The sequence below is a fragment of the Falco peregrinus genome, chromosome 1 (assembly GCF_023634155.1).
Source record: "Falco peregrinus isolate bFalPer1 chromosome 1, bFalPer1.pri, whole genome shotgun sequence".
Classification (NCBI taxonomy): Eukaryota; Metazoa; Chordata; class Aves; order Falconiformes; family Falconidae; genus Falco; species Falco peregrinus.
The window spans coordinates 27685477-27708529 of NC_073721.1; the positions used below are offsets into that span (position 1 = coordinate 27685477).

Genomic DNA, 23053 nt, shown 5'->3' on the forward strand with positions numbered 1-23053 from the left:
CCCGCCCTCAGACCCGGCAGGGCGCGGGCAGCCTCCCCGACCTCCGCGCCGGCGGAGCCCCGCGCCGGGGGCGAACGCGGGCAGGAGGGGCGCTCCGTGCGCCCCCGCCTCCCCCCTCCCCCCGCCACCCGGGGCGCATCCCCACCCCGGTCACCGGGGCCGGTGAATTCACCGCGGTGCGGCCGCCGTTAACGCACGTCCGCGGAGCGGGCTGTGCCGCCGGCTCGCGGCGCAGCGCGGCGGGGCGAGGGAGCGAGCGGAGCGCCGGCCCCCGCGCTCCGGTGCGGAGCCGCCGTCGCCAGCCGCGCCGAGCCCAGGCCGCGGCCGCACCGCTCTCCATGGCTCCGGAGGAGGTAACAGGCGTCGGGAGTCGCTCCCCGTTCCCCCGGCAGCCAGGGGAGGGGTAGGGCTGGCGGGTGCGGGGGGGAGCATGGCGTGGCAGGGCACTTCTAACTTGCGGGGAGGGGGGAGAGAAACGCGCGGGCGGGCGGGTGTGCGGGGGGTGCTCGCCTCACACCCTCGAGGCTCCCCCCGGACCCTGCCCGCGGTTTAAGAGCTGCGCTCGGCACCGCTGCGCGCAGCCGGGCTCGCTTTCACGGCCCCGGCGCCGTCCGAGGCGCGGCGGCTCCGGCAGCGCCCACAGCCGGGCCCCCCCGCCCCGCTCCGCCTGAGGAACCCCGGCCTGCCCGTCCCTCCGCTGCGCCTGCCCCGCCGCCGCCAGGCTGAGGACGGCTCGCTAGTCAATTTACATAGGAGGGAACGGTCTCTGAAGGAAGGGAAATGTATCCCGTTGCACCTGCTCCGCCGAGACTCGTCGCCTGAATCCGGAGGGGCTATAAATCATGTGCAGTGTGCGCGGCGGGTCGGCTGCTGAGCGCTGAGGATTATGTACCCGAATGCTGAATTTGTATTTCCCACTAGGAAAAGACTGAAACTCAGGTCAGATGTAAACTATGTAATTTCATTTAAAACTAAACTGTAGTAATTTATTGTAATTGTAGAGGGGATTTTTCTTCTGTCCTGATTAAATGGAAAGTACTGTTGGTGCACGTAGTAATGATTTACACGTTATAGCCTGAAATCTCTTGCAAGTTGGAAGTGGGCGATAGCGTAAGGATGATGCTTTAGAATCACATATGTCCTCCTATTTTTGCAGCACATGGGAAGACTGAGAATGACCAGGCTGTCAAATTTTACTTTCAGTTTTTAGTGTGTACAAAACCGTATCTTCTGAGATACAGAATAGAGAAAACTTGGACTAGGGAGACCACAAATTCCATTGAAAAGGTTGACTTTCTCAACTACAGCAACTAAAATCTGTATGATGTCTGCTTTACTGCCACCCTTTAAAAAAAAAAAAATTAAAATGTGATAAGCTACTTCCAGGAACCTAGCAAGCTGCCTCTGAGGCAGTACTGCAATAGTTCTTGACACATGTGTGTTAAATGAGCTGAACTGGGGAGAACTACTGTTCAGAATGATGTTTGTGTTTAGGGATATTTATTCCTGTAGCAGGTGTTTCCTCACAAAATAGGAAATGAGGGTTTTAGGCTGCTAAGATGATGGTTTCATATTGTAGAAATGATTAATACTTTAGTTTTATGACATCAGTGACTTTCATGTATTTGACTAGTTTTGTTGCTGGCAAAACTAGACTTAAGGTTTTGTCACTTCAGATGGAACCAATTTACATTGGGGTTAATTGCTTTAGTAGCCTAACATTTTTCATAATACTGTAAATGGCAAACCTTATTAAGTTCTTTTGTTCCAATTATGTAAAAATACTGTTTTCTGGTTAAAAAGATGTGTGTTATAGATGGAGCCTGTACATTGCATTAAGTCATGTCATCAGAATGAGGGAATTAAGGAGTTTGTGTTCTACAGTGGCACATGTGATTTGCAAGTTCCATAAGTTGTGAGCTTATTGTAAAAGTGTGCATATGTGTGTGGCAAGAGAGCTATACAAGTAGAATAAACTAGTAATAATCCAGAAATCTATGAGGTAAGCAAGAACATATGAGTTAGGCTAACCACTCAGTATGCTTACTTTGAAAACAAGCATGTATGCAGTAGTTTTCATGTGACTGTCCACAGCAACAAAATAAGGGAGCCAAAAATAAGCACAAGCCAGAAATAAAAACAAAAAATTAAAAGGAGACTAGTGAGAGGGGGGAAAAACGTTTTGAATTGGAGTCTTTCTGTCAAATCAAAGACTGCATGTCGTTGTTGAACTAAATCATACTCACATATACAGCTGTTTATGACATTTAAGGTGTCAGCCTCAGTCCATAAAAAAACAGTTAAAAGAAATTTTGTTGGTGAGGATTTGGTTTATCACTGAAAAAAAGATGGTAGAGGTCAAATGACAGTCAATAACGGTTGACATCATCTTTGAACTTTAAACAGGAGGGCAGTTTGTTTTCTTGGATTCTTCTGTAACTGGAAATTGTCATGAACAACATTCCCTGAAGTGACCAAAGCACGCTAAGTGGTGGATGTTTATCAGTCTGATATAGCACTGTGGTAGAAATACTTTTTCTATGTATCCAGCATTGTTCTGGCCAGTGCTTTGGCTATGTAGGTCATACGTGGATAACATGGAAGTTCTGAAAAATTAGGGGTTTGAACAATTTCTGTCACTGCTTAAATTTCAGCCCAGTGTATGTTTTTAAGTAAAATTTATGTTTGGCTGCCCAAGTGTGGATCAAGTTACATTGGAAAAGCATTTGCTTATTTTCTAATCTAAAATGAAAAAAATCGTTTGTCAGGCAGAAGGATGTAGGGAAATGTGTTTACAGTCACTGGACTTTGTTGTGTGTACAGTAATGACTTGATTGTGTTTGATACAATGGATTGTGGGCTTGGTGACATCAGCGAACGACAGTCCCGCCTGCCTCTTCAACATTTGCAACAGGTTGAGCATGCTTTTTGAATCATGAAGACATTGCGCTGCATGTTTCTTGATAGAAGTAGCTTTGAAAGAAGTGGAATGGAGAAGAGTTGGATGTCTGCAACACTGCTTCATGTTCTTTTAATGCTATACAAATAATTATGTAGTAACTGGTCCGTATTGGTAGTCATGTGAATATGCCCTTGCTCTTTTCTGTAGCTGTTTTTGAATTACGCACTGCCATAAGAAAACTTTTGAACAGGTTACTCGATGATTAACATAAAAAATAGTCTGTCATGAGGAGTGCAGGTAGCTGTATGTCCTAGCAGAAGCTTATGTGAAGTTCTCAGATAGCAATATCAACATAGAAAGGGTAGTGCCAGCATTTGAGATGTATATGCAGAGTACAATTAAATTCCTTTTTTGGCTGTTCATGTAGTAAGCAGGAATCCATTAAACTGGCAAGGAGGACAAATATTTAATGAAGACCTAAAGAGGCAATATCATTTCAGTATGTTTGCAGTGCACTGCTCTGTTTAGTTGCTGATTAAATCTTTTGATCTCAAGGAGAGCTTCTAGTCATCTGCTTTGATGCAGTAATCTATAAAAACAGGCAAGCTAGATTGGTAGGGGTTTAAGTCTTAAGACTGTTTTCTCTTTAAGATAAAAAATTGCATGTAGTCTTCTCACAGCCCCAGTTGAACTTTAATGGGAACAAAAATACTGGGAAGTGGGAGAGCAGAACAGGGGGCAGTTCTTCACTGTGGTAACTCAGGGCTGAAGAAAAGGTCTTTCTGAGTTAGGCAACAGTCTTACCCAATCCCAGTCATAAAGTCACTGCAGTCTACCTGAAAGCCAGTGAAGTACTTTAGCCTGTTGCTCTTTCTGGAAAGATGTTTAAAAATCTGTCTCCTAATGCTTAAAGCTTGAACTTTGAACTTTGAATAGTCTAAATGCATTCTTTTGGTTCCTGATTTTTAATATCTCAATATTTTTTGTTATTTATAAACAACTCCTTCCTTGGTGTGTAGCCCTCAATGAATTATAAGCATTGATCATGTGCCTTCCTTGGCTTTTATGTGCTAGGATCAAGCAAGCAAAGCAAGCACCTTTCAGTTTGTCTAGTAAAACAGGATAAATAGGAAGATACAGAGCCTAGTAACTTGATTCTCCTGAATTCTGAATGTACCTCACCTGCATCAAACACCTCACACCTGAAGTGTTTCTTCAGCCTTGAGTAATAGTGCTAATGTTCCACTTGGTCTACTGAAAATACTTTATCAGATATTGCTGAAGATCAAGTTTGTTTTAAAGGTATGCCAGGTTGGCTTAATCTTCTTGTAGTAAATTAGACACGGGTATGTGATTTCTCTTTTCCTATTGCTCTCAAATGGTAAGACACCATGTAATCACAGAAATTCTGCTGTTTGTAATCATGTGGCTTTGAAGAATTGCTAAATATTTTCCCATTTCTAATATGCCTATCTCAGTAGTCCTTCAATTTCTTCTGTAAGTTAGCAAAAGCCTCCCCTGTATCAAGGGGACACAGCTTCCTGTAACCAGTTTTTATCAAAACACCTCTACTTTTTGCTGTATTCACAGACAAGGTGAGTCTGAAGAAGGATTTTAAATAAATCTATTCAATATGTCACCATTACTCAGTTTTCTGTCCACTTTACACCCCGTCTATTCCAACTTAGTAAATAATTGCTGGGTGATACCGTGTCAATTTCTTTGCTGAAATCTGGAAAGATTGGACTCTGGATTTTGTTTGCTTTAATATTTGCTTTTAAAAGTTAAATTATTTCTTCCAGACTAATATGTGTTTTTGAAGTTATGTTGAAATTATCCTGATTTTTTTTAAATTGTCCTCCTTATTGTTAATTAGCTTTCAGTTGAAAAAAAGAAAACCCCAACTTTTCATATATTGAAGTCAGGATAACAGTTGCCTAGGTGACTTGCCTCTCTCTTACCTAAGTACCACTTCTTTCTACTCTCCAATGTACTCTCCACTTTGATCTTGCTTTTTTTTTTGCTATTCACTGTTTAAAAGTGGTAGTACACTACATATTTCTGTTGATGGTAGTGGGTTCGTTGTAAATTTCCAACCCTGTGGCCAATCCATTCATAATCTAGGGAGGAGGCATGATTTAATAGTTGAGTAGCCATTGTGCCTTAGTTGTTGAGAGCAGGGGGCTGATCCAAATACTTTTTTTTTTTTTTTTTAATACTTGGTTTAACATTCTAAGTCAGTTTTGTGTCCCTACCGCTTCTTTCTTTCCCCATTTTCCCCCCCTTAAAATTATTGTCCATTGTGTTCAACTGCTCAGATGGTGTTTTCTTGGGACTTAACAATCAAATGAGATAGAGGTGGAATATAGTGGGATTTTCATGATGACATGCGCAACACTTGAAAATTGAGTCATTGAATTACTACTGAAAATGCACTAGAGAAGTAGAAAGTAGTAATTGTGACTGCATAATATAAAATTTACTTAGGTTATTCAGTTAAATAATAGACTGACCTATGTTTGTGATGAGTAGTTTTTTGAAATTATTTAAAGATATTGTAGGTCTCTGTATATTACTTCAGAAAAACAGCTGGTTCATGTGGCTCCACAGAAGACAATTACATCTTGCTGGTGAAAGGGCTTTGAAGCCCTCTTCTCAGTTTTACATTCAAGTTTCCTTGACCTCAAAAGTAAAGAATCTCTCCAGGATTCATTTGCTGGGGTGTCTTTCCTGCTTTTGTAGACATTTCTTTTCTGTTAAAGCAGGTTCCTGTTTTCAATCCAGTCCTTATTTCTACTGGGATGTGTGAAACAAGTGACAGTTACCAGAGCTTTATCAGGCTTCCTGCTGCCTACCAAGTTTTGAATGGAAACTAGAATCTCTTGCTAATATTGCTGTGGGACTGCACCTCCATCTGTAGCCTCAGAAAGCCAGTACCCTTTCATGCACCTTTAGAGGTTTAGCTTTTCTAATTATTAATCTAAGAATCTATTCTGTTCAAATATTGAAGACATTTCTATAGGGGAAAAAAAATGCAGTTAAGCCCCCTTGGCTAAAACTAACAAATAGATTTGGAAGTTTTTAAGCCTGGAGAAGAAAGCCCTTTGTATTAATGAAGTAGGTATTTCTAACTGAAACTTGAAGTAAGTGGAAAAGCTGTTAAAGGGGCATATGTGCTGCAATGGCTTGAAAAACAAGCTGGAATAGGAATATAGGTACATTTCATTAAGTTAGTGTGGTTTTGAAACAACTATTTTTAAAATGTTTCATTTTTAAAAATATAAATAGTATTTTGCATTAGTCTTATTGCGTTTTGAGATTGCAACATTTCTTTTAAACTTTCATTAGTGTTGATTTTGCTTAATCCCCAAAGTGCAGCAAGATTTCCATGGAAATTATGGTGTAGTATTATTCTTACTTCATAATTGAAATTTTCAATTGTAGAGAGGAAAGCAGAGTAGGTCAAGTGATACATTGAAAATTCAGGATAAGACATTAACATTATCATGCTAAATAACTGTAGTCTGCCTTTATATGTGTAATGGAGCTATTTACACAGAAGATCAGATGGCTATATAACCACAGAATTGCAGAACTGGAAAAGTTGGAGGGGACCTCTGGAGATCATCTAGTCCAATCCCCCTGCTCGAAACAGTCACCTAGAGCATGTTGCCAAGGGCTGTGTCCAGTTGGGTTTTGAATTATCACCAAGGATGGATACTTTACAGCCTCGTTAAGCAACCTGTTTCAGTGTTGGACAATCCTCACATGAAACATATTTTTTTCTTGTGCCAAAAGGGAATTTCTTGTATTTCTGTTTATGCCTTCAGCCTCTTCTCCTTTCACTGGATGCTGCTGAGAAGAATCTGTGTCTTCTATTCTCCCTCCTATCAGGTATTTATACATACTGAAAAGATCCCTCCTGAGCCTTCTCCAGGCTAAACAATCCCAGCTCTTCCAGCCTCTCTTCATATGACAGATTCTGCAATACCCATGTCATGTCTGTGGCCCTTTAATGGATGCACATCAGTATGTCCATGTCCTTCTTGTACTGGGGAGCCCAGAACTGGACACACTACTCCAGATGTGACCTCACTGGTGCTGAGGGGAAAGATCACCTCTCTAAGCCTGCTGGCAATGCTTTTCCTACTGCAGGTCAGGAAGGTGTTGGCCTTCGTTGCCGCAAGGGCACTTTGCTGGCTCATGCTCAATGTCTTGTTGACCATGATCCCCTACATCCTTTTCTGCCCACTTGCTTTCCATCTGGTTGGTCCCTAGCCTGTTAGTAGTTCACGGGATTATTTCTCTCTGGTGAGGAATGTGTGTATCCTGTTGCTGAACTTTGTTTCTTCAGCCTGTTGAGGTCCCTCTGAGTAGCAGCACAACTACTCCCAATTTTGTATGGTCTGCTAGCTTGCTGAGGGTGCGCTCAGTCCCATTATGCATGTCATTAAGGAAAACATTGTGTGTAACAGCATTGGTCCCTCTGGGTGCACCATTAGTAATTGGCCTCCAGCTGAATTTTGTGGCACTGATCACAGTCCTCTGAGCCCAGCAGTTCCATGAGTTTTCATTTCCCCCCACTTCCACACTTCATCAGTAGTAATGTAGATTACTACTGCTGTGTGGCCAGGATAATTTACAGGTAAAAATGTCTTTTCACGGTCTTGTTCTGATTTAACAGCACTGGTATGTGTGTACACACACACTGACAGTTGTCCTTTTCTCTATGTTTTAGTGTATATGTCAAGTATAGACACTGCATTTTTTTGCATTAAATTTATTTCTCCTCCTCATTTGTAAGGGAGAAGGACCCTCTGGGTTTTATATAGCTACAGAGATTTTGAAATGTGTAGTCTTGAAGTTGATTGTGAAATGGAGGTGAATTAAACAAGCTATGGTTGGAGTTCACGAAGCTTAAACAGACTAATTCAGCTGAAGCAACTGTGTATCATGTTAGAAAAAGGCAAGGGCTTTTAAATAGATGCTTGCTTCAGATGGTGGTGAAAAAAATTTAAAATTTCTGAATTTTTCTGATTCAAAAATTGCATCTCTATTCCACATTTTCTCTTGCTATGTCAAACTCACCTTCTTTGCCGGAAGCAGCGAGCAAAAGACACTGGACTACCCTAATTGTAAGCAAAGCTTAAGATTTCCAGGGTGATACTCAGTGCTCTGTTTGAGCTTGGTCTAGTATTAAGCGGTTTTGTCTCAGGAAAATTTATTGTCTTGCATGAACAGAAGTTTTCTGTTGGCTTATCAAGTCACTGGTGCCTTTTTTTTATTTTTTTTTTTTACTAAAAAACCTGTATTTTCTTTGTGTATGTGTGTGTGCATAGAAGAATGAGGAAAAGGAACCTTTTCATCACATGAAAGCTTTCCACTTACAGAATACTGCAAAAGATAGTACTTAAGATACTGAAACTGCTGATTCTCTTTTTTTTCCCCCTCCTCCTTGAAGTGGAGATAACGGTGTCCTAGGGACACAGTGATGAGCTAACTAGCTAACTACACTTTCAACTTAATACCTTGACACTGATTTCGAGGAGCAATCTAGTCTTTGCAATTTGGTTCTGAATTCATGTTCTGTAGGAACTCTGTTAGAAAAATTGAAGAATTTTACTTCTCTGTGTGACTGAGGCACCTTAGAATGCCTCCAGAATTTGGAGAGAAATGGCTCTTGGCATCTAAGCAGCAGTGAATGTGTGGGAATCGGAAAAAAGTACTGATGTGCACCGGTGCAAGTATGCAGCTCTAGCCTTTACCTTTATTTCCAAAATCAACATAAATTCATATGTTTGTAATCTGAATTTCAGAAAAATAATTGCTTTTTTTTTCTTCCTTTTGTTGTCTAAAATTTCCTGTTAAGTGTACATCTGTTTAACTTGTAATCCTTTTCAACTATAGAAGATGCAGATAGAGTTATTAGGTAAAATGTTACACGTTACCTGCAGAACAATGGAGAAATTTATTTAATATTTTTTTCCCTACTATGATTCTTCAGAGTGCTAACCAACCATTTTGAGTATTACATTTAAGTCTCTGCAAGTAAAGCCTTACCTTTCTGTCATCTTAAGAAATTTTTAAAGGGGAAAAGAAGGTCCCCAATTAAACTTTGTATAACCTGCAAATGGAAGACTTTTTCCTTTTTTTGCAGGGATTGTCCATAGAAAATGTGTTCTAATAATTCTGTATTTATTTACAGAGGGATCTTAGTGGATATCTGAAAAAATCTGAAGTAAGATAATAGGTGGACAGATTGTGTTGATACGGCAAAATACCAGTTAATAGAGATGGTGGGTTTTAGACATGAGTGAATAAAGTAACCCAAATATTGAGCATAACTTTTTAGTTTCTGGATAGAGAGAAAATGGGGTACTTTTGTCCTTTATCATAATTTAACATTTATGTAGTGGTTGCTAGGTACAAAACTATTTTTATAGTCATTAATGGTCTTCATTACACGGTCTGAAGCAGGTAGGTGATCTTCTACAAACGAATGGTATAGGGCAAATATATTCTAGACCTAGAAATCTGATAGGAGTTTGAATTTTATATAAATCTGTTTGAAGTTTATAAAGGGCAGACTATACCCCTCAGTATCCAAAATCAGCTCTTTACAAGATGTGCCTTCGTTTTTAAGGAACAAAGATAAAAGGTTTCATTCTGAACATTTGAATAACATCGTATCTCTTTGATAATGGAGTCTAGTCAGATGTAGTTTTTTCTGAATTAATGTGTTGGCTACTATACAGGACAATTTTTTAAAGGTTCATACAGAACAGATCTTCAGTTTACAAAGATTATGTCAGATTTAGCTTCCATTTTTGTAAAAAGGTGGTAATACATGGAAAGAGTGTCTTCCCTGTCTCCACCCTCCTTGGTTGACAGACTTTCCCTCCAGCAGTCAGTTGACAGCAATCAGTTTGAGGATTATTTCTGGAAGGAAAAGGTTTACAGCTTTACTTCAACAGTTAGATTAAAAAGAAAGTAGCTGTCATCTGTTTCCTTGGCATAACTAGTTAAAAACATAGCCATGAAAATGCCATATTACTCAACTAAGCTGTTCTGTGCATTTTATACAGTAAGCGGATCTTACTAAATGAGAGGGTCGTCAAGCCTTGTAAACAATAGTTTGTAACACAAAATACAAAAAATTAAATTTTGACTGTAACTTCAGAATTTGTTATTTATTGTTTCTATGTAAACTAATTCTTTAAAATAAGCCTTAGACAGATATTGTAATGAAATATTTTATCTTGTGACCTTGTCATATATGAAAGAGCCATAGATAATTCTTAGGATAAAAAAGTCCGTGTCTTATAATAGCTGGATTCTCAAGCATCTTTGAGACTTACCTCACATTAATTCCTACACCACCGTGTTTCCTGCTGTACCTTTTGTAGAGGGAAATACTGTCAAGTTTAAGATGGAAAATCATTTGCAACTGTCAACTTTGACACTTTTTAGTGATAGATTCCTAAGATGCAATATGAAAATAAGCATTTAAGATTTTTTTTTTCCTGGGTTGCAACAGTTGGACATCTTTTAGACCTAATCCCCAAACATTAGGTACTGCCAGTCTCAGGAAGATCCGACTCTGCTTCCTTTGTATCACATTACATTTAGTTTATTCTGTAAATAAATAGCTGTTCAGTTAGATGGTGTTTTGTTGGGGTTTTTTAATCTGTTTACTTAATTTACAGAATTTCATTTTATGGCTTTGATTTTGTTCTGTACTATAAAATGTTGAGTCTTCCAGTAGTTTTGGTAACCTGTGCATCACTGATTTTCCAGCTGGGATATTTTTCCCTCCCCTCCTATAGTAGATTAATGAAATACTCTTACAATGTGTAGACTTCTTTTGTGCTTCTAGGGTTTTCTAAATTCAGAATCTGACATGTGCACTGGAGAATGAAGAAAAAGAAAAGGCTTGTTATTTTCATACTCTACTGCATTCTTATGTTAGCTCCAAGTTTCTGGATCATAAAGTAAGATCCATGCCTGTACACTGAAAAAATCCCTAGAGATTAGGCCTCTTTAGCAGGTTAGAGAGCTGAATGTTTTTGTTGTTTTCACCCCTTTTTTTAATCTCCCCTCAGCAAAATTATGGAAGTTTGGAACATTTATTTGCATGTTTGGATACCTGGCTTTTTATGCTCGTATTTTATCTCCTGTATCCTGATAGCATAAATGGTGTCAGTGATAGAAAACAGAAATTTCATAACTAAATGTATCTTGAAAAGAGTGCTGTTACGATAATTACTTATGGAGTTTTAGAAATGGAAATAATAAAAATCTTAACCTAAGAGTCGTTCCTCAAAGTCAGGTAATCAGGTATTCAGAAAAGAGCATTCTCAAAATCACTTCTCTTTTGAATCCTTGTATGGCCATATGCACAGAGTATTGTGCTTTAGTACTGCAAGGTATTGTTCTACTTTGCTTCTATAATGAATCGGTTCCCTTTAATCAAACAGAAGCCAATAGAAATACACAAGCATCGAACATAGCTCTATATTGCCTGCTGGGAGATATTTAAATCTGTGCTAGCTTGCACTAGAAGGAAATGCTGTAAAAGCATTTTTGTTTTGTTTCTGTAAAAAATCTAATATTCAGTGTGTAAAATTCCCATTAAAAAATAATCAGATAATATTATATATACTGATTAAGGCAATTAACTGTTCAGCCAATTAACTGTTCAGCCAATTGTAAAATAATACTATACATGTTTTAACATGTTATTCCTGCACAAGCTGATCATATTGCTTTACACTGTAGATAAAGAAATGTGGGCTGCTCTGCTGTCTCTAATTTACTTGTGAACCTAGGGTACTCTTATTTATTAAATGGAAATAATAATTTGTGTGTGTATATATATCTATATATGTGAGGAAGGAAATAACTGTCTAAGTCTTAAATTGCAAGTATCTGTTTTGATGGAGATGATTTTGCATTTATCCATAAAAGATTCCTTGCTAAAAAGGTTCAGAGAAAAAAGGATGTTAGGATTGCAGAGTAATTTAAGAAAATTATGAATCTAAAAATATCAATTGTCTCTGCACATAGCTTATTATATGTGCATTAGTATTTTGACACGGTCTCTGCCATGCAGTCATGTGCTGTTGATCCTGGTCCCATGAAATGTGCTCATTGTGCATAGTTAATAATAGCAACAAATACTTTATAATTTTTCATTTGTAGATTTTAATAAGAATAATAAGATTGTAACAATGTTTATTTTTACTGTCTTATTGTAATCTTATTTTTTTAAACAGATGGAGCAACCAAAGCATATACAATGATTCGTTATATAGGAAGCTTTGGGTAAGGCTCTTCAGTTTTTGGTTTTGAAGATCTCTTATCTATTAATGAGAGTTAATCACTGTAGGTCTTCACTGAATAGTATGCCTCATGTAGAGTGGTTTGAATCTACTGCAATGTGTGATTGAGGTGAGCTTTTTTTTACCACTTAAACATACATAAAGGAATCCTAGGTGTCAGGGTAGGGCTGGTAAGAAACTTTTGGAGGGAATGTATCTGACACACTACTTCAGCTTAATATTTAATGAGAAAATATTAATTCTGTCTAATAGAATTACTGTTATTCCTACTCCTAACTGACTTAAAGGCAACTACAGGTCCCAGGAAACCCAGGTGTAAGGCAGAGCTTACCATGCTGGCAGCAAGGAATCTGTATAGCTAGGAGAGTTTGTTTCACCTAACTTAAGGAAAATCTTTTTCGTTTAACAAAATGCTTGGGGAAAGCTTCTTCCCTTTCTACAAATTATCTAAGACACTTCACTTAAGTAAGTGAAATAATTTCTTGTACTACTGAAGCTTCAGAACTTCTTAGAACATGCATTCCACCTTCCACATAACTGAGTATCCAGGTATAAAATATCTCATCTTGACCTCTTAATGCCCAATTTATTTTAATCTTGATGCTGAGTGAATAACTACTTAGCTTTAATACAGTCCTGTTTAATGTGGGATGGCTCTGAAAAGTGAATGTTGAATATTGCAGTCTAATTTGTAAGGTCGTAAGGAAAACATTTTGTTTATTTGATGTTTTATAATTGGTCCCTTTTTATATAATGTCAAGCAATGAGTTCAGGAAGGCTGAGGGAGGTGGGAAGGGCTATAAGTGGTTTTCCCCCAGAATAACTAGACAATCCTTCCTAAGGCCCATTCAGCGTTATTCAGACAGGTATGGCAGAAGAAGGTCCCAAGCAGCTCTTTGCTGATAAGTGAGAAAAAAAAACCTTGAATATATAATGCAGCTATTTTTTAAGAAGACACTTTATTCTGTGTTGAAGAGGGAGGAACATTCAGTGGAATTTAGTCATGTTTTCTTTTTAGTTACAGTTTTTACATTTCTTACAAGTTCTGGTTTGTTGTTCATTTGTTTCCTGTTGTCTGTTGTTAAGTATAATCAATATCTAGGGCAGAGTTCTTTTTATACAGTCTATTTTTTCAGATTTTTTTTCTTCTAAATCTGTGGTTCCCTTGACACACATTTATGCTTTATTTTTCTGGCTTCTCTGGTGGTTTTTTGTGTTTGCTTTTTTTTGTGGTGGTGGTTTTCTGTTTTAATATTTTTTTATTTTGCTCACACTTCCTTTCCACTTCTGTTTTTGCTCTCTGCTTGTCATTCTTCACCATCTTCCAATCTCTCAGACTTGGTTTTGTGAATTCTGAAATGAAACCTGAAACTCTGTTGAACTGCAGGTTTTGATTAGTGCTGTTGGGATGGAATTTTCTTCTGAAGTATTTCTCAGTAGATGACACCAGTTTGTCAGAACTCCTCCTGTTCACCTGCATTTTGACAAAATCAATAATTCAGTGGTTCAGTGCAGCAGGTATTTGGATTGCAGTAAACTGGACAGAATCAGGGCTTTGTCTTGCCACATTTTGCTTATACATTGCACTGGGTAAATACATGTCTTTTTTTTTTTTTTTTTCCTCTTTTTTTTTTTTTATTTACTGTTGAGAAACTTGTCTTTATTATGATGCAGCAGAAACTGTTTATAGAGTATCATATTTCTTGGCGGACAAATCTTTGACTCACCAGCTTTAGATGTAAATGAACTTTGGATTTGGGACTCTTGTCACATCTTAAAGTAAAAAATTTTGGAAGTAACTGGGTGCCAACGATATAGATGCCTGTAGTTTATTTTTTCTGAAGGGATCTTCAGTATATTATTATTCACTTCTGTGTAGTAGCAATGGGCTATGGCAGTGAGTATATAATTTAGTAGCACAGCGTATGCGAGCATAGGACTTATTCATGATTTGAAATCTGAGTTGTCTCCTACATGCTTTTGAATCCACATCTTCTACCTGCTGGGAAAGTGTCCACACTGTTAGTTCATGGGATGTTTTGTGGTAGAATGTTGAATTCAGACTTTTACACTGAAACTGTTGTATTATTTTAAATATTAATGAGATGGAGAATACAGCCGTAGTGCCCATATCCCTCCCGTGAAGAAGTGGACTGCACCTCAGGTATAGATTTAATTTGGTTTAATATTCCTGGGTTTTCTTATATGGATGTGACCTCAGATCCTGTCTATAAGGTGTACTGTGTGTTTGAGAATAATTACTTTGTGTGCTGCAGTCATAGAGTCATATTATCTCCCAGTGAAAATGCAGACAGGTTAAAAATACTGTTGTACTTTCCTGCCAATTAGCAGACTTGACCTGCTGCATGTGAAACTGTTATTTTGAAGAAGATAGTAGAGAGTAAATAAAATATAATAAAACATTTGATGTATTGTTCTTTCTGGAAGGAGCAAAGAATATGAAACACATTGAAAAATAGGCCATGTTTTAATGTAGTCTAGGTAAGAGGAATGTCTGGGATTAACCTGGTGATAAATTAGGTTCTAGCCTACTCTTATAGTCTGTGCTCATTGGACTTGTTATTATGTGGTAATCCAGTTTCTCCATAAGACACCAGTGTGAAAGAGGACTGTCTTTGCCTGCAGAGCCCAGTGCCATCCATTTTCCTGCCCTTGGTCTTACAGACCAAAAAGTGATTGTGCATTGCACTCTATTTCAAAGTATGGCCGCCTTTGCCCTTTATCAGATTCTGCATTTGGTGCAGAAAACCTAAGAACTGAGAGTCAGTTTTGTATCTGCTGGGCTTGATTTTATTGATGAATCAAAAAGATGGGGCTCAGGTTGGCTGTCAGTGGAAAAGCTGAGCTTGCTGCTGTGAATAACCAACAGCTGGTCAGCAGCCGTGTGTGGAGGGGCTCAACTGTAGAGCCTTGTGGAAAGCTAGTGTTTTATCACACACATAACTGGTGTCTAAAATCCATCTGCAGCCATGTGTCGACAGAGAGCTGAGGTTAGAAATTAAGTCTGTAGCACTAATAGCCAATTCCTAGATGCTATAAGAATGTGATAATGCTATAGTGTTTAGTGCAGCATTGGAAGTCAGGGGCGGGGGAGAAGGACAGAGCCTTAAGCCAATGTTTTAGTCCCAGAACCTTGGCCAAATTCTAGTTTGTCTATGCTGTCTGCCTACCCTGACTGTCTTACTTAGAAAATTATGTAGGTTGAAGAAAAGAAATTGTAAAATGTCTGTGATGCAAAGGCGCAATTCTAATTCTGGCATTATAAAAATCTGAGACACCCAAAATTAACCTTGTGAAGTTAATCTTGCATGCCCCCCATACTCAGTTCTTTAACATGAGAAGATGGGGGAGGTTGTGGCAGATGCTTACCTTTTCCCCTGATTTTTATTTGTGCCCATCTTAAATGAATTCTGTGTTCAGTCACTTCTGAGGCTAGTGTAAGGAAGTAACATCTGTTTGGCTCAAAATTCTTGCTATTTGCTTTTAAGTAAAATAGCCAGTTCCCTTTTATCCCTCTCTTTTTTTATTTTTTTTTTTTTTCTTTCCCAAGCATGGTGAATGTTTTTTCATGGAAGACAGCAATGCCCTTGAACGTCACCCTGCCATTCTAATTCTTAAATTGAAACCTTTGGTTTTAGCTTTATATCATCTTGGTGTATATACTGTCTTTCCTTCTGTTTGTCAGAAAGATTAATGTGAGAGTAGAGTATTAGCATAGCACGGCACAGGATTGTGATAGCTAGTTCTTGTCTCTCTAGAAAGGACCCCTATTCCTTTAACCTTTATTGTATGTTTTGTTTGAATTTTTTGACAGTAAGAGTAGGATCCCACTGAAGGGAAGAATCACCTCTTTGGAAAGCTAACAAAGGAACAATTCCATGTAACAGAAAGAGTCACAGAAGAGTGGTTGTAGTTTTCATTGCTCACACCTTTAAAGTAAAAAGCAGAAATTGATCCAGTCATTTAGTGTGATTCTTGAATACTAGAATCACACTAATTGAGAGTAGTTGTGTAAGTGGACAGTCAGGAAAATGGTAAAAGCACTTTAGTATTTAAGGGTATATGCTGTTTGAATTCTTCCCTGAAGAAGCATGAGGTCACTATTTTTCACACTTAGGTAGGATGACAGAATAATTTAAACTCTATTTGTAACTATGCTAACTGAAGCTGGTGAGCCACTGCCTTTCATTTAAGAAGCACCAAATCAAAGGTATGTCACTCGGTAAGAACAGTACATGTAGCCTGCAGGTTTTGCTGAGTAATTCTTGGGAGAAATGAGGAAATGACATGAAGGTGAAAATGAGCCAAATGCTCATGACCTTGCGTAATGACTACTTGAAGTGTGAATACAGACACTGCTTTGTAAGAGCTCTTTAGATATAATAGTAGATGAAGGTGAGTAGTAAGAAAGAGAAAACAATTGCCTGCTTGCAATTTGTTGTGCTAAGAAAAGTGGAACTTAAACACTCTCTGTAAATAAACAAGATTGCATCAGACACCAAGTTCCATCATGTATTTCTTTCCTTAATCAGAAGAAACCTTGAGAACACTGTAATTTAATGTAGCTGTTTAGGTTAGCTGTAGTTGAGTTGATCCCATCTTTAGCAAGAACCAGCTCTTTTCCTGCTAAAATAATCAAGATAAGAATGGAAAAAAACCAAGTTCATCGTGCTTTGAAGCCTTCCATCTCTGATCTGAGTGATTGTCCCAAGGGATCTCTAGAGAACTTCAGTTTTCTCATTTATTTTTTTAGAGCACCAGGAGCACTTTAGTCTGTTGGGGAAGCAGTTATTAAATCTGCACAGTGCACTCTAGCTCACTTTTGAGAGACTTGCACCTGCTTCCATTGAAATGTCAGAGAAGCCAGCCTAGGTATTGGATGAGGAAAGGACTGAATGTGCCTCTGCAAGACGCATCTGACTTGTTACACAACTGCCTAGTAACAAGAACTATAATTGAAAAAAAAAAAAAAAATTACTTATGTTGAAAATCAGGAGAGAATGATTCTTCCAGAATGGGATGTTGGCTTTTTATGTTGTTTTATAAACTTGGATAATTTTGAAGCTGTAGGTAATACGGCCTTTTATCTAGGGGGGCTTGAAATTATGAGAGTCTGTAATCTACAGCATAGGTAATGTGTAAGATACTGATGTATATCTACTAAAAGTGTTGTTTCCTGTACCATTTTGACTCTTGCTGTATGCCTTGGTACTTAAAACCTGTTACAGAATTAGCATTTAACATTTATTTCTCATACTTACCTCTACTTTTAAAACCGTTTTTCCTATTCCAGAGCAGTTCTTGCAGGAATGTGTTATTTGGTGCACATTGTGTGTATTTCCAGAATGTAGATATTGGGTGTTTTGGTTGGATTTTATTGGTTTCACAGTGGTAGAGCTAGCTCAGACCTTATTCAATTCCTTAAAAATGAATTGTGAATACTTTGGTTGTAGATTATAGGGTCATACAATAATTGAGGTTGGAAGAGACCTCAGGGGTTATCTTCATCTAGCCCTCTGCTCAAAACAGGGTCAGTGTTGAAGTCAGGCCAGGCTACTCAGGGTTTTCCCAGTCTGGTCTTGAAAATGTCTGAGGATGGAGACTGTACCACTTCTGGTGGCAACCTGTTGCCTCTGGGACAACTGGTTCCAATGCCTGACTGTCCTTATAGTAAGAAGGCCTTTCCTTACATGCGGTCAGAATCTCTCATGTTTCAGCTTAGATTGTGTTGTGTCCTCCCACCATGCAATACTAGGAAGAACCTGGCTCCACTGTTGTGATGACATCCTTGTAAGCAAGCTCCTTTGTTGTTAACAGTAGCATTACATATGTTCAGGTACTCTGCCTCACTTTAAAAATGGGCTTCCTGGTTTTGTAGTTCTGATACCAAAAAGGTATTGAAGGCAATTAACCCTATGTGTCTAATCTGTCATAAGTGTGCGTGCTTAAAGAGAAGGCTCAGAGAGACCTTATCAGTGTTATAAATACCTGATTGGAGAGTGCAAAGAAGATGAACCCATACTCTTCTGACCAGTGGCAGAATAAGAGACAATGGACATAAACTGAAACACCTGAATTCAGTCTGAATGTAGGAAAACAGTTTTTTGTTGTGAGGAGAGGTCTGGAGTGGGAGGCTTGGGGTTTGGGTATTTTTATTATTTGAAAATAATCTCAATCTCATATAGGTAAGTAAATTTTACAGGATGATAAAGAGATGAGATACAAGTTAATGAAAGCCAACTGAACAATAGGTAAAATAATGTTGGAAGAAAAAAATTTTTAAGCACGTTCTTAATTAATTGCCTTTTATTTAGAAGCATATATCTGTTGAAATGAGAATAAAAGATCTTGATGTTCCTGGTGCCCTCTGTGAATGCTCTAGGTCTAATCACTTCAGTAACATTAAGCATTTCAGTAAAGCTTGTAGGTTATGTCTCCAATCAGTTCCTATTGTTCCAGTAAGAAAAAAGGTGACGTATTCTGAGTCATCATATAACCAAAAAATATTCTTTTTTTTTTCATTACATATCTCTCAGATTTTATAAAGCAAGTAAGGCAGGTAGAAGTTTATTCTATTAGGTCTACAAACCAAAACTGATTTTTCTTTTTTTTAAGCGAGATATTCCATTTCAGCCTGAATTAAATTTTCCACAGAATAAATTAATTCAAAAATGCACTCAGATTTTTAGGAGCATTTTAGGATTTCTGGCTTGTAACTGAAGTTATTCAGAATTACAGATTAATTACTAAATTGCAAAAATAGTGTATATTGAGGGATTGCCAAACATTTCTAAGATGGTATTTAAGTCCTTTATTTGCAGACAAGCACATTTCCTGAAGTATCAATGTTCTGTGCTAGTATTACTACTGTGGTTCACCACTAATGCACTAATTCATCTAGAAGGAAAATTTCTGGAAGATCATCTGACTGGAGCCAGTGTTTTTGTTCCTTATAGACCATCCTTCCATGCTACCTTGATCAGCCAGAACTCAAGCACAGAATGTGTCACCCGTGTTATTCTCCTGTGCCACACAAAGCATGAGACGTAAAGGAAATAAAGTGTAAAAAATAGCATCAGAGTTAAAATTTCTGACCACACTTAAAGTGTTTGTACTGTTTCACTCTGTACACAAGCAGTAGGTGCCAGCAGAGAGAAAAGTGTACAAAAGTTACTCTTCTCCACCGCCCCGAGTTGTTTCTACTGCATTTGGTGGTTTTAGTTGTTTCTTAGTTCATCAGCAGAAATCCACCAGTACCTTGGAGGTGAGCTGATGTTGTTTCTTTATGTCTCAAAGCTTATTTGGGAAAGGCAACTTGAGGAGTTGTATCTCATGCTAGATTCATTTGGAGCTGATGATGCCAAGAGCCATATTTAGGTAATGCTGACCATTAGAATTCAGAATGTTGAAGCCAACTAGTTAGATAACCACTTCCATCATGTGATTACACAAACATCCCTCTTTGTGCCCTATAACTTTGGCACCCAATAAAGTTAAAATTAGGAGTCTAGGCTCTCTAAAGTCAGTGGTGGCTTCAGAGACTGATTCAACTAAGATAGGAATACTATCTGCATTGCTTGCACAGAGGGTGCTAATTTCATGCAAACTTAAAACACCTAAAGAACAACTCTTCAATTGAATTGTGGATCTAGGGAGAAGGGAACTTTCCTTCTATTCCCATCTGTATCTGTCCTCTCCTTACAGAGGAGCTTCTTGCCCTCTCAGAACCTGGGAAGGAAAGCAGTTTGCAATAGACTGTGCTTCTAGTTTTGGTGCATGTTGGTTTTTTAGTGTAATTTACCTCCACTCCCCTCAGACTTAGTTGAAGACAGGTCCAGTGTTCCTTCCTCTTGTCCTAGTAGATAGAACTTTTGAGTATGAGACTGAAATTTTTTCAACCCTGTGCCACCCAAAGAGGTGATCTTAGCTTTTATAATCTAACAAGTCTAAAATGTTTTAACTGATAAAAATGGAAGAAGAGAATCAGTGTGAATAATTTTTTTAACCTGTAGCCATTTCATATTATATATATATGTATCAATTAGCGAGACAATATTGCACATCACTAGTGACGTGTCCTAAGGCAAAGCTCTGTGCAAGAAATACTCCTTGAGACCAAGCTTTCTCTGCTGGGAGATCACTTCTGCACCTGTGAAACAGTCCTAGAGAAACTAAGGAAATCAATACAAATGCAGAGATAGCAGAGAGAAAACCTTACATGGATTTTCCTATCATAGCATGTCTGCCGTGTAAGTTTTTACACAGAGGTTTTTAGGCTTCTACTTTTACTTTAGGAAATGTGTCTCCAGTAGATTGGTTGGCAGGGTTTTATGAGGACTTTATTTTTTAGGAACAGTGAAAACAGAAATAAAAGCTTTCTTTCAGAAGCTAAACCTCTAATCCTTGATTACTTGGCTAGGAAAGTGACAGTTAATCCACTGGTACTATTAAGAATTACATCTCTGTTAAGGTTTTTATTTTCTTCTTGGATAACAAAACCCAAAGAATTTAGTACGCTTGCCATATATCCCTCCCCTGCCAAAGTAGTAATCATAGAATGGTTTGGGTTGGAAGGAGCCTTAAAGATCATCTAGTTCCAACCCCTCTACCATGGGCAGGGACAGCTGCCACTAGACCAGGGTGCTCCAAGGCCAGGGTGGATGTGGCTTTAACACTTCCAGGGATGGGGCGTCCACAGCTTCTCCAGGCAACCTGTGCCAGTACCTTACCACCCTCACAGTAAAGAAGTCTTTCCTTATATCTAATCTAAATCTACTCTCTTTCAGTTTAAAGCCGTTATCCCTTGTCTTATTACTCCATGCCCTTGTAAGAAGGCCCTCTCTAGCTTTCTTGTAGGCCCCCTTTAGGTGCTGGAAGGTTGCTCTGAGGTCTCCCCAGAGCCTTGTCTTCTCCAGACTGAACAAGCTCAATGCCCGCAGCCTGTCTTCATAGGAGAGATGCTCCAGCCCTCTGATCGTCCAGAGGTCCATGTCCTTCTTATGCTGGGAGCCCCAGACCTGAACGCAGTACACCAGCTGGGGTCTTGCAGGAGCCAAGTAGAGGGGGAGAATCACCTCCCTTGACATGCTGGTCACACTTCTTTTGATGCAGCCCAGCATCTGGTTGGCATTCTGGGCTGCAAATGTGCACTGTTGGGTCATGTTGAGCTCCTTGTTAATGTTAGGATAGCTGCCATGCCGAGTAGACTGTTTTGCCAAATCTTTTATGTAGATTCAAAACATCTCGGTAGCCATAGTATTCTTCAGGGCTTTTTTGGTGTGAATTTTTGTTCTTGCGTTGGTTTTTTTTTTGAGATGCACTTCTGTGTATGGTTATATCTGGGTGGACTTCACATTGTCTTGACTGGGAGTATGCAACATCTTCCAAAACCAATTTGTTTTTTTTGCAGTTGTGCACGAAGTTAAGCCAACTGCTTAGGGAAACTATCTGTAAATAATACTCTTCAATTTTACTGGAACTTCTGAAAATGAGGTATTGTACATATTGACAGCCTAGATTATATTTCAGAAATGAAACTCATGGTTAGAAGGGTCTAACTTTTGGGATTTAGTTACTTAAAAAGGCATCAGAATCTGTATCTTTAGTGGAGTGATTTGATAAAGTTTGTTTTGGGGGAAAAAAAAAAAAGGAGAAACAATCTTTGAATAAGAACAAATCTGGCTCAGAAGCATTTCTGATACCATCAAGTTTCCTCTGTCAGCCATGAAAGAGAGAATCATGCTCTGAGATAGAAGATTGCCTTTGGATTTTAGAAATTATTTATTTTCGTGCTTGTTCTTTTATTATTTATCTGTGGTGTCTCTGCATTAGGTAAGGTGTTCTCTTGTATTGGTAAGCTTTGCTAGGAAATAACTTGCTGATCATTCCAATTACTAAGTTTTACAGCTTTGACATCCTGGGCATTAAATATAAATGATGTTTTATTCAAGCTTTTCAGTTTCTATGCATTTCCCAGAAAATTAACTGCAAATGCAAATCAATGTACTCAGGTTTAGAGACTGGTGTATAGAGAGAGGTGGCTGTTCTTGAGGAAATGAACCTAAATGTAAATTTTTGAAATTTTTTTTTTTGAAATGTGATTATTCTAGTTGTTCCTTCAAAGAGAGAAGAATAAGGTATTGTCTCCACCCCCAAAGCCACTGTCATAGAAGCACCATTCAAATCTTCCAATTTTTTTTTTTGTAAACATACTTTTGAGAAACAAACAAAAAAATTTCCTGGGTTGAAAAACTAATTTACAGTTTTCCCTGTCTCTTATCATCCTGATTATTAAAAACAGAGTTGTGGGTATAATAATAATAATGCTTTAATTCGATCTCATCTATCACTTTAAAAATGATACATTTAAACTCTCTCCAGATGTCATCATTTCCTTTTTAAATTTTAGGATTTATTTTCAGGAAAATATACATATACAATAATACTGCAGATATGCTGCTTCCTACCGACACTGTGTAAAATCTTACCAGATTGCCATCTGTTTCAAATAGATTGTAGGAAATATTGGTTTACATTCTATATTGACTTGGTTTTAGTATGCCCCTCTTTTCCTCAGATTATCCTTTTGGGATGCTGTGTATGGCTTCAGGCAGCACCTTTTTAGCATTTGCTAATTGGTAACACAGCAATGAAACTGAAAATGCATTTCTTAAAATGAAAATCAGGAAGGACAGTGTAGAGCACAGATATGAAGTACAGCATACAGTATTACAGAGCACCTGCTAGTTGCTGATGTTTATGTGGTTGAGCAGTTGGCGATACTTAAAAC

General features: G+C 38.4%; 1 protein-coding gene across 3 annotated transcripts in view; it reads left to right on the forward strand.

Moving 5' to 3' along the window:
• LOC101919371 (heparan sulfate glucosamine 3-O-sulfotransferase 1-like) overlaps positions 1-23053 on the forward strand; it is a 61362-nt gene continuing 38309 nt past the window's right edge. For 2 of the 3 annotated variants that reach the window (XR_008744942.1, XM_005238940.4), the window contains exon 1: positions 548-939. The gene's annotated coding sequence lies outside the window, so the exon portion shown is untranslated. Of the gene's footprint in view, positions 354-547; positions 940-23053 lie in introns of those variants that run through there. The other variant, XR_008744948.1, reaches the window with a different exon arrangement.